Source organism: Bos javanicus, chromosome 10 (assembly GCF_032452875.1).
Source record: "Bos javanicus breed banteng chromosome 10, ARS-OSU_banteng_1.0, whole genome shotgun sequence".
Taxonomy (NCBI): Eukaryota; Metazoa; Chordata; class Mammalia; order Artiodactyla; family Bovidae; genus Bos; species Bos javanicus.
This window is the reverse complement of record NC_083877.1, coordinates 100955320-100965762: the sequence shown is the minus strand read 5'-3', so window position 1 is coordinate 100965762 and position 10443 is coordinate 100955320. Positions and strand designations below refer to the sequence as shown.

Sequence of the window (10443 nt, the reverse complement as noted above, 5' to 3'; positions counted from 1 at the left end):
GCCATCAAGAGTCAGCGCGCCTGAAAAGACGCTGTGCCTAAGCCACGAAGCACAGAGGAGGCCGTGCTGCAGACACGGTTCTTTCAAAGATCACATACAGGGCGTCCCTGGTGGCTCGGACAGTAAAGAATCTGCCTGCAGTGCAGGAGACCCAGGTATGGTCCCTAGGTTGGGAAGATCTCCTGGAGAAAGGAATGGCAACCCACTCCAGTATTCTTGCCTGGAGAATCCCATGGACAGAGGAGCCTGATGGGCTACAGTTCACGGGGTCACAAAGAGTCAGACACGACTGAGCGACTAACACACAGGGTGGGGAGGTAGCTCCATTTTCTAGAGAAAACCAGCATGAACTCCAGGCCCTTCTTAGAAAGCGAGGAGAAAGAATGAAGCTAAATTATCCTATTGATGACTACATGTTACATTCAGCTCCCTGGAGTCCACGCTTGGAAGAGAATTACAAGGCATCACATTTAGCTTGTTGGCCAAGTGGGACTTGCTGCATACTTGAGCAAACACAGGTTTCCTAATAGTCTCTTTCTTAGGGCTTCCCCTGTGGCTCAGCTGGTAAAGAATGTGCCTGCAATGCGGGAGACCTGGGTTCAGTCCCTGGGTTTGGAAGATACCCTGGAGAAGGAAAAGGCTACCCACTCCAGTATTCTGGCCTGGAGAATCTCGTGGACTGTATAGTCCATGGGGTCTCAAAGAGTCGGTCACGACTGAGTGCGTTTCACTTTCACTTAGAAGAATGGAGTACCAAAATCCTTGAGTTCAGGAGAATTTAAATATCTTAGGGAGGCAGGAATGGAAAAGGCGATGGCACCCCACTCCAGTACTCTTGCCTGGAAAACCCCATGGACGGAGGAACCTGGTGGGCTGCAGTCCATGGGGTCGAGAAGAGTCAGACACGACTGAGCACTTCATTTTCACTTTTCACTTTCCTGCATTGGAGAAGGAAATGGCAACCCACTCCAGTGTTCTTGCCTGGAGAATCCCAGGGACGGGAGAGCCTGGTGGGCTGCCGTCTCTGGGGTCACACAGAGTCGGACACGACTGAAGTGACGTAGCAGCAGGGAGGCAGAAAAAGGGATCAACTTGTAGAAACATAGAGGAAGGAAGAAAACCTTACTGCACCTTATAGCAGATAGCTAAGGGAGTGTGAAAAATTATTGGGTTGGCCAAAAAGTTCATTTGGGCTTTTCATCCCATCTTACGGAAAAACTCAAATGAATTTTTTTGGCCAAACCAATACACTGCAGAAAATTACCTTGCAGCTGCCAACTGAAGCTCTAGCTTGCAAAGTTGCCTGGACCCTCGAATAGGCTGAATCAGTTACAAACTCTACTTGCTTGACTTGAAGCAGTCTGTGACCTTCATTCCCATGTAACTGATGTGTTTGGCCAGTGTGACCCTGGACCTGTGCCAAGCACGACAGGTGAGCAAAGAGCCGTGAGACGTGGCCTTGGGCTCGGAAGGTAAGACGTGGACGTGCTCACCTGCAGCAAAGGTGACGCGTGGGGGGGGGTTTAGGGTAGGTTTTGACAGAGTTAGGAAGAGCTTGGTGATTGCAACCAAGGATGGAAAGGTAGCTTTTTTCCTTTGCTTTGTTGGTAGCTTCTCAGAAGAGTTTAGGGTAGGGCCAGGGATGCAGAAGCAGCCTGGAGCTGCAATAGCAAGAGTGTTGGGTCTAGAAAGATAAATGAAATCTATCCCCGACCCCCTTGGCAGCATCCAGAGTCACAGAGAGGGAAGATATTACTGTTTTCCAGGAGGATGAACAATGACATTTAATTGATTATCTTTGCAAACTTTGGGATATAAGAAGGAAGTGAAACCTTTACCCAGGATCAAAAGTAACCATCATCGTTTTAAAATAATAGATTCAAGCTCCATGAGGCCTCTTAGTCCTAATGAAGCAAAGTGAAAGTGTTAGTCGCGTAGCCGAGTCCAACGCTTTGGACTCTTCGCCACCCCCATGGACTGTGGCCCACCAGTCTCCTCTGTCCATGGAATTCTCCAGGCAAGAATGCTGGAGCGGGTTGCTGTTTCTTTCTCCAGGGAACCTTCCTGACACAGAGATCAAAGCCGGGTCTCCTGCACTCAGGCAGATTCTTTACTGTCTGACAAAGCATTTTAGTACATTGATGTCCTTAACTGTATTGCATAGAAATTTTTTTTTAATTGAGAAAATCCAAGAAGAAAAAGTAAGATACATTTTTTTTTAATAAATGGAATCAGTAAAAATAAGTTTCTTTAAGCTTCTGACTGCATATCTGCTATCACACCCCCTAAGCGTGACTGGGTGGGTTTTCACTGGGTTGGAGGGCACGTGTGCAGTGATGTGACTTGAAATATGGGCTCCGTGGCAACACTTCGTTGGAGTTGGTCCTGGAGGGCTACTTCAAAGAGAATGACAATCATCACTCAGAGACGTGGGAACTGGTAAGGTGGGGTGGGGTGGGTTGGGGTGTGTGACTGCCAATGACCAATGAAGAGACACGCCGTGGGTATTATCTTTGGTCAGATTGTCCCAGAAACAGACTTGGAAATGAAGATTCATGTGCAAGGAACTTTCTAAGGAGCTGCTCCCTGGGGAAAATCCGAGGGGTGGGGTGGAAGTAGGGAGGACAGGCAGGGCAGAGAACACAAACAAGCCAGGCCAGAGCCGTTTCAGGCAAGGCTGAGCCTCGGCTCGACCCTAGGGGGGCGGGGGTGTAAATTACACTTGACCCCAACTCTGGGCAGAGAGCTGGCTTTTCACAGTGGGTACCAGTCAGTTACTGACCAAACAACCCCCAGGTGAAGCGAATCTAAATTCCAATCTTCTGAAGACGGTCATAGTGCTGGCCGTTGGATGCAAACACAGAAGCCAGGGGTAGAGCATCCAGAAATGGAAAAAGAATTTTGAGGGCATCAGAGAGAGCCCCTCCAATTGTGTTCATCACATGTGTTGAAAGCCACGTACAAGACAAGAAACAGGAATTTCAGACAAGTCCACAATTCTAACGGCAGACACTTGCAACTGCAGACGCTGGTTTTCAATTGAGCCGCTTCTCAGATGGGTGGGTGGGTCTTTGCAGCTGGCAGCAGCAGAGATGTGTGTATACTTGGTCATGTTTTTACACAATGGCTGGTGATTCCCCTTTGCAGCTGCTGTATAATCTCGTGTGCCTGCCAAGCTCCCCTCCGGCTGCCCTTGTGAGGGTGGGCGCAGGGCCACTCTGGGGCGCCTCTGACCCCAGGCACCTAACAAGTCTCTTTCTTATTCAACCTGTGTCAAAAGGAACCCTTTTTTTTTTTTCTTTCTCTTCAGACTGAGGGCTGGAGAGTCTGAGACAGTTCCCTTCCAGAAAACATCATCAAGGACTAGATTCTGTGATACAAATACTGTAAGAGTATCACGAAAATGGAGCTTAACTGGGACTGGAGGAATCGTGGAAGGCTTCTTGGAGGAGATGGGGCTTCATCCTGGCCTTAAAAAATCAGTGGAATTCAGAGGGATGGAAGGGCATCCTGACAGAGGAAAGCAAATTGGGCAGAGGCACAGAAGCAATGAGCTTTTATGGCGCAAGCTGAAGACCAGCTTAACGCAAATGAAAGATCACGGCGCAAGAGGCGGACTGTTGGTCGCCCTGGGCCTGAAAACTGGGTCATGGTCTTAAGCCGGCTCCCACTCCCGCTTGCTTCCGCTTCTTTCTGACTCTCTGCCCAATTCCCCACTCAGGCTCGCTTTCCATCAAGCTGTGATGTGTGCTGGGCCGTCCTCCTGATGAATATGTGCCAGGTTCCGTGAGTTGACAAGCTTTCAATACAAAGAAACAAATTATACCAGCCAGGACGAGAAGCAGAAGAAAATAAAGACGGCGGGGGGTGGGGGCTCGAGTGGGCAGCCTCTCAGAACAGGCACGTTTCCGAGACTTTTTGGAAAAGGGGAAACCTGATGTGTTAATTAGGCGTCTGTGTCAGTAATGAGACGGCTCGAGGAAGGTAATGAACGGAACAAAAAGGGCTGCGGAGGGAGCCGTTCAGGCCGAACGGAAGCTCGGGTGTAGGAGACAGGAGACGGTGCGTTCTTCTTCTCTGTTATTTTAAGTGTGCCTGCGGTCTCTTGGCTCCATGAGACAGGGTTCAGCCTTCTGAGTGTTGTAAAGCCCCACGGATAAGGAGCTTCGGGTGTAAATAACACTGCGGTTTCTGCCCCCAGGACCCAATTCGGCAGGAAGCGCTGCAGCCTTACCAGCTTCAGCTGGTGGCGGATTTGGGCTTTTCTGAGCGTATATTCGGCTTAGAGACACTGTCTGCCGAGATGGGCCGTCAGGAGGCTTAGGGACAGCAAAGCAGCGAGGCCCCTGGGCACCCGCGATGAGAGAAGCACCTCATGGAGCCTACGCCTGCCCCTGGCTCAGTCCACCCGCTGGAGCGGGTCTGAGCTCGGGGCCCTGGACTCAGACGAGCTTCTAACCCTGGCTCTGTACTTGCTTGCGCTGTGGTCGGATCTTCCAGCTGCTGAGCCTAGAAAAGAGTCTCCAAAAGCGGAGCTTCAGACTTACCTTTCTGCTTTCAGAACGGGCTCCTGACTGCTTAGCCAGGGGTCCGCTGCAGGCTTTGGGGACTTAGTGAGTTAGTTACCCCTCCGATACCTCACTCTCTTCCACGGAGTAAGGGTGGTGACAGTCACTGCATTGTTGAACTGCTGTGAGAATTCAAGATAATCCTTATAAAGCACTTGGGACTAGCAAGTGCTTAGTTAAGCGTCCACTTTTCATGCTTGGCTAAGGGACTGCTTGGGTACAAAACTAGCAAACAGCTCTGTGATCCTGGGCAAATTTCTTGATTTCCCTGTGCCTCAGTTTCTTACCTGTAAAACAGAGTGATCGAGGGGATTAGATGAGCTCATGCCTCTCAGGCACCTTGAGCAGCACTTGGCGTTCAGTGAGGCTTTGTTTTAGTCTGTTGTGCTGTCACGGACAGCAGCAAGGCCATCATCATTGAGATCTGGGAGAAAAAAGGAGGATGTTGTGAACATTCGTATTGAAAACAGCCCCAGGTGGCCCCCAAGGGAGAGGTGACAGAGTCCACAGAGGGACTGGACACGCCCACCCTTCTCTGCAGAGGTTGGGGCCGGTCCTGCCAACCCCGGGGCGTTTATAACGAGAAAGGAGCTTCTGGAAACCCAGCATGCCTGTCGCCTCCTGGCCTGTCTGGTTCTAATGCTGGGCTCCCTCCCATCCCAAGACAATTGGAAACCGGGCAAATCTTCCCTCGTCAGCCTGTGATGCGCATGGTGGTTAAGTGGGGAGCGCATGCTGTCTGCTGTCGTGAGGGTCCCTCATGGGAAGTTCATTATGTGGACCAGAGGGGCTGTGATTGGCCCTCCCCGCTTTCCTTTTTTTTTTTTTTTAACAGGAAAAGATCAGATTTAATTTTGTACACATTGGAACTGCACATACATGAGAAGTTCAGAGAAAGAAAAGTGAATGAGGTATATATGCCATCATGAGCTAAGGAAGGGAACAGGGGCCTGGGGCTTCAAAGGACAGGAAATTCAGTTGCAAGATAACAAGAGGACATGTTTGGTAATTTAATATTTGTCCTGCAGTATTAAATAGGTCGCTTAGATAAAATTTATCTCCAGTAGCAAGGATTTTTTGGGGAAAAACTCCAAACTTAAGTTCTTCTGGGTAGTTAGTTCAGTTCAGTTCAGTCCCTCAGTCATGTCTGACCCGCTTTCCTTGCTGAAGGTCAGGGGTCACGTGCACCCACTGTGTGTCACACCCCTGAGGCTGTGAAACACATCCCCACCCCTTTGCCAAAGGCATGGGTATGCACCCCAAACAGGCTAAGTCAACATTACTGTGGGGTTTGTATGGGAGCTAGGGCTGACGGTGGGGTAGGAGTGAGCTTCCCTCCCCTGCACTAGGGTCAAGAGAGCTGGGAACACGGGGCTCTGGATAGGCCAGGGCATTCTTGCTGCCATGTGGCGAAGAAATTCTCTCTGGGAGAAGTCTCACCAAGTCAAAAGATGAACCAACTCCTCTTGTCCTTGCTTGAGCCCCCGATACAGCCATACCTGAAGGCAGACAGCCCCAGACTTTCCAGGCACCCGAGCCAGTTAACTCCCTACAGCTGCGTTTAAGTCACTGTGCTGGTTAATACAGTGCCTCTGTTTGCAACCATGAAAATTTTGCTTCACATACATGAAACTCATTTCTGTTAGGAGTAAGCACATGGAAAAAATAAGTTGTCAGGAGTCACCTAGGAGTGAGGAATAGAAAACAGGTAAGACAGGAGGCAGAAAAACACCGAAGCCTCGGGGAAGTAAACAAAGGCTGGAGCCCAACGGCCGGCTGAGCGTGAGCGGGGGCAGAGAGTCGGGCCAGGCTGAGGGGCGGTCACAGCCGCAGACAAAGCCCCAAACAGGCCTCCACGCCGTGGCACAAACCTGGCAAGTCACTGTTCAGCTGTCTTGAGCTGATTAAAAATTACCCGAAGCATTCTAAATCACAGAGGTCAGTGTGGGCTTGGATCCACACAGCCCTGGGTTCGGGGCCAGCTTTGGGACATTCTAGTTGAAGGATATTAGGGAAGTTATTGGACATCTGTGAACCTCAGTTTCCATTTCTGTACCACAGGGATAATAACACCTTTCTCAAGTAATATGCAGTGAGGCTACTGCTGCTGCTGCTGCTAAGTTACTTCAGTCGTGTCCAACTCTGTGTGACCCCAGAGACGGCAGCCCACCAGGCTCCCCGGTCCCTGGGATTCTCCAGGCAAGAACACTGGAGTGGGTTGCCATTTCCTTCTCCAGTGCATGAAAGTGAAAAGTGAAAGTGAAGTCGCTCAGTCGTGTCCGACTCTCAGCGACCCCATGGACTGCAGCCTACCAGGCTCCTCCGTCCATGGGATTTTCCAGGCAAGAGTACTGGAGTGGGGTGCCATTGCCTTCTCCATGAGGCTACTATTTTATTCAAATTATTCTATACCCCCAGGACCACAATAGGATGTGAGAGAGAGCCCACAAGTCCATGCCAAAAAGCACAGAACACACTGAATACGTGGATGAGGGACACAACAGAGAAGAAACCCTTTTGGCATGCCTGTTATCTGCAAAGAAAAAGTGCTGGTTTACAAGCATACCATCGTGAAACCATAGGGGAAGCAAATCTGAAAAATGTCCAGAAAGTAAAATATGAAAAAGGGAAAAGTATGCGATCCTCTTTAAGGATCTTTAAATCTTTAGGGCGCTTTTCAATCTATTCATCATTATTCACACTATTTTTATTTGTTTTACCATTTTCATAGTTCTATTTTAGTTACAAAAATGTTTTAAGGCATTTGAGAAGTCCTTCTTGTCATCAGACGTGACACCCTTTCATCACATTAGCTGCTTCGGGGCTCCAGCTCGCAGGCTCAACAGAGTCGGGGCGGGTGGCCTCCATTCTCCCGTTTCTGTCCCAGGACAGAGCAGCGGGGTCTGAGGGCGGCTGCGAAGCAGCAGCAGAGTCAGTCAGAGAGCAGCAAGGAGGCAGGGTTCTCTGGGCTGACACTCGTGATGCTTAAGTCTCCAGTCTGAGTTAGGGCTGGCCACAGAAACAGAGCAAGTAGGAAGGATAGATAGATATTATAAGTAGAGAGATAGATCGATCTAGACCAGTCTAAAAGGATATTATCTGTCTACCATCTGTCTCTCTATCTATGTCTATCATCTATCTACCATCAATCACCAGTCTAGCTAGCCATGGAGTAGGAGAAAGAGAGAGGCTGAGAAAGAAAAACAGAGGCAGAGATAGATAACTCTACATTTTTATTTACTTTTCGACCACATGGCACATGGGATCTCAGTTCTCTGACCAGGGATGGAACCCGCAACCCCTGCACTAGAAACTCTTAACCACTGGACCTCCAGGGAAGTCCTGAGACAGAGACTGTTAAGAAATTGGCTTATACAATTACAAAGGCTGGCAAGTCCAAGATCCAGAGGGTAGGCCAAGAGGCTGGAGACCCAGGGAAGAGTTGCAGTGTGAGTCCAGAGACCAAATCTGCCCGCAGAATCCCCTCTTCTGCCAGGGAGGGCAGTCTTTTTTTTTTTTTTTCTATTAAAGCCTGCAACTGATAGGGATGTAATCTGCTTTATTCAAAAATCTGATTTAAATGTTAATCCTACATAAAAATATCTTCACAAAAACATCTAGAATAGCATTTGGCTGAATATCTGGGTGCCACGACCTACCCATATTGACACACGAAATTAACTGCCATACCTCTTCAAATGGTTTCTGGAACACTTCTCAAATTGAGGCCCTGGATGTGTGTGTTGGTGGGGCCGGGGCAGACATGAGCAGAGCTGCTGCTGAGACAGCAAACCCAATCCCTCATGTCCCTATGTCTTGAGACTCCCTAAAATCATCAGAGTGATGGTGTTGAATGGCAACTGGGAACTCCAGGGATGGAGAGCTGGGTCTTTACATGAAAATGCTCATATCTGCACCCACAGCCTGGCTAGGCCTGGGGACACTCCGTATGGTTTCTTCTTGCCGAGGTAGGTGCTGAAGCCTCGTCTACCCATCTTAATACCCGGTGCCCAGCATACGCTGGGACAGCGTACAGGTATTCAATGAGTTTTCAATGAATGTCTTCATAAATTCTGTATGCCTGGTAGTGGCATACAAGTGGCTTATTCATTAGAGGGTAAGCTGAAAATAGACACTATGATCCATGTTAGTCCAGTGGTCCGTTTATGAGACGTTGACAGCAGCCGCCAAAAGTAATAGGAGACCCACCTTGGGTGGAAACCTGGGGGTCTCCACTCTCCCTGGGTCCATGGGCCTTAGGAGAACGTGCCATCCTCTCTTTCATGGTGTATAAAACTAGAATTTTAGACCAGATGATCTGTATGATTTCTTCCAGTTCTCATGCCTACAATTCAGTAAAAGTATCCAGATAGATAGTGAACAAACAGCGGGATATGGTGTGGAATTCACAGCCACGAAGGAGACTCAGGGAAAGATGACAACCAACCCCTGTTCCACCTTCTATACTTGATTTCAGAGCAGTTGTCTCTCTGAACAAGCAGGCCAAGTGAATTGATCCTTTACCATCTGGGAATTTCATTATCTTTTAAGAAACTGTTAGTTCTAATGTTTAAAGAGATGTTAGCCTGGATGGGCGGAGAAGGCCAATGGTGCAATGACACCCCACTCCAGTGTTCTTGCCTGGAGAATCCCAGGGACGGGGGAGCCTGGTGGGCTGCCGTCTATGGGGTTGCACAGGGTCGGACACGACTGAAGCGACTTAGCAGCAGTAGCAGCAGCTTGGATGGGAGGGAAGTTCGGGAGAGAATGGATACATCTATACGTATGGCTGAGTCCCTCAGCTGTTCACCGGAAAACAGACAACAGTGGTAACTGCTGAACTCCAACACGAAATCAAAGTTCAGATGCAGCGGTCACCCGCTCCCTGGCCCCTGCGCCTGGCGGCCCTGAGCCGGTGCAGGCCAGGCTCGGCCCCCAGGACGAGGAGGACCTGAGAAGCGGGCCTGCAACGCGCAGTGTGGTGGGCCAGAGCTTGAGAACTAGGAGGGGCAGCAGACAGCGAGGACAGTCCAGGGGCGACGGAGTCCAAAGACGAACAAGCAGTGAAAAATCTCAACATGGAGAAAGAGAAAGAGGGATGAAAGAGGCACGACGCTAGTCAAGGAATCTCTGGCTCTCCCTTCGGAAGCTGGTGAATACTGTGTACCCAGAGGAAATCGTAGGTGCTTCCACGTTAGGCAACGCACCCTGCAGTGGGGCTGGGACGTGACTCAGAGGTCTGGGGAGCCGCGGGGCAAGGGTGGGAGAGGAGAATGTGGAAAGGGCTGGGGCGGGGGTCAGGCCGCCGAGGGAGGGGCCGGGGGAGGGGCCGGGGAGGGGCAGTTGAGCCACACTCTGTGAGCAGTGAACTGACCCCTCACCATGACCGTGACCGCGGGCTGGGCCCTGCGCCCTGAATCTTGACGTTTTCTCTGAGGCTGGCAGGGGACACCTGCCTCCTGAGCTCGCCTGTCCGTGAGGCACTTTGCTCTAAGCCTTTTGGCATGACCTGTTTCTTGTGGGTTTTTCTACTACCAGCTTCTAATTGAATATTGCGTTGTGGACCCAATCTGTAAACTTCCATCAGCGGGAGAGTTTTACCTATTGTGTGGAGACATGTCCATTATATATTGTGAAGTTAATAAGGCAGTTTGAAAAAGCAAAAATACTACTACTACTAGTTTAAATCTGGGGACTTCCCTGATGGTCCAGTGGTTAAGAATCTGCCTTCCAATGCAGAGGAGGAGGGTTCAATCCCTGGTTCAGGAACTAAGCTTCCACTTGCCACAGAGCAACTAAGCCCAAGCACCACACTAGAGAGCTCACGCAGGGCAGAGAGAGATCCCATGTGACGTGATGAAAATCCTGCATGCCC

The 10443-nt window shown here is 49.9% G+C and overlaps 1 long non-coding RNA gene across 1 annotated transcript; it reads right to left on the bottom strand.

The window, feature by feature from the left end:
• Positions 1–1075: 1075 nt before the first annotated feature.
• Positions 1076–9888, bottom strand: LOC133255087 (uncharacterized). Its single transcript, XR_009738872.1, has 3 exons — positions 6009–9888; positions 4856–4992; positions 1076–3799 (listed from the first exon to the last, which is right to left on the bottom strand). It is a non-coding gene; the product is annotated as an uncharacterized LOC133255087 (long non-coding RNA).
• Between the last annotated feature and the right edge of the window lie 555 nt (positions 9889–10443).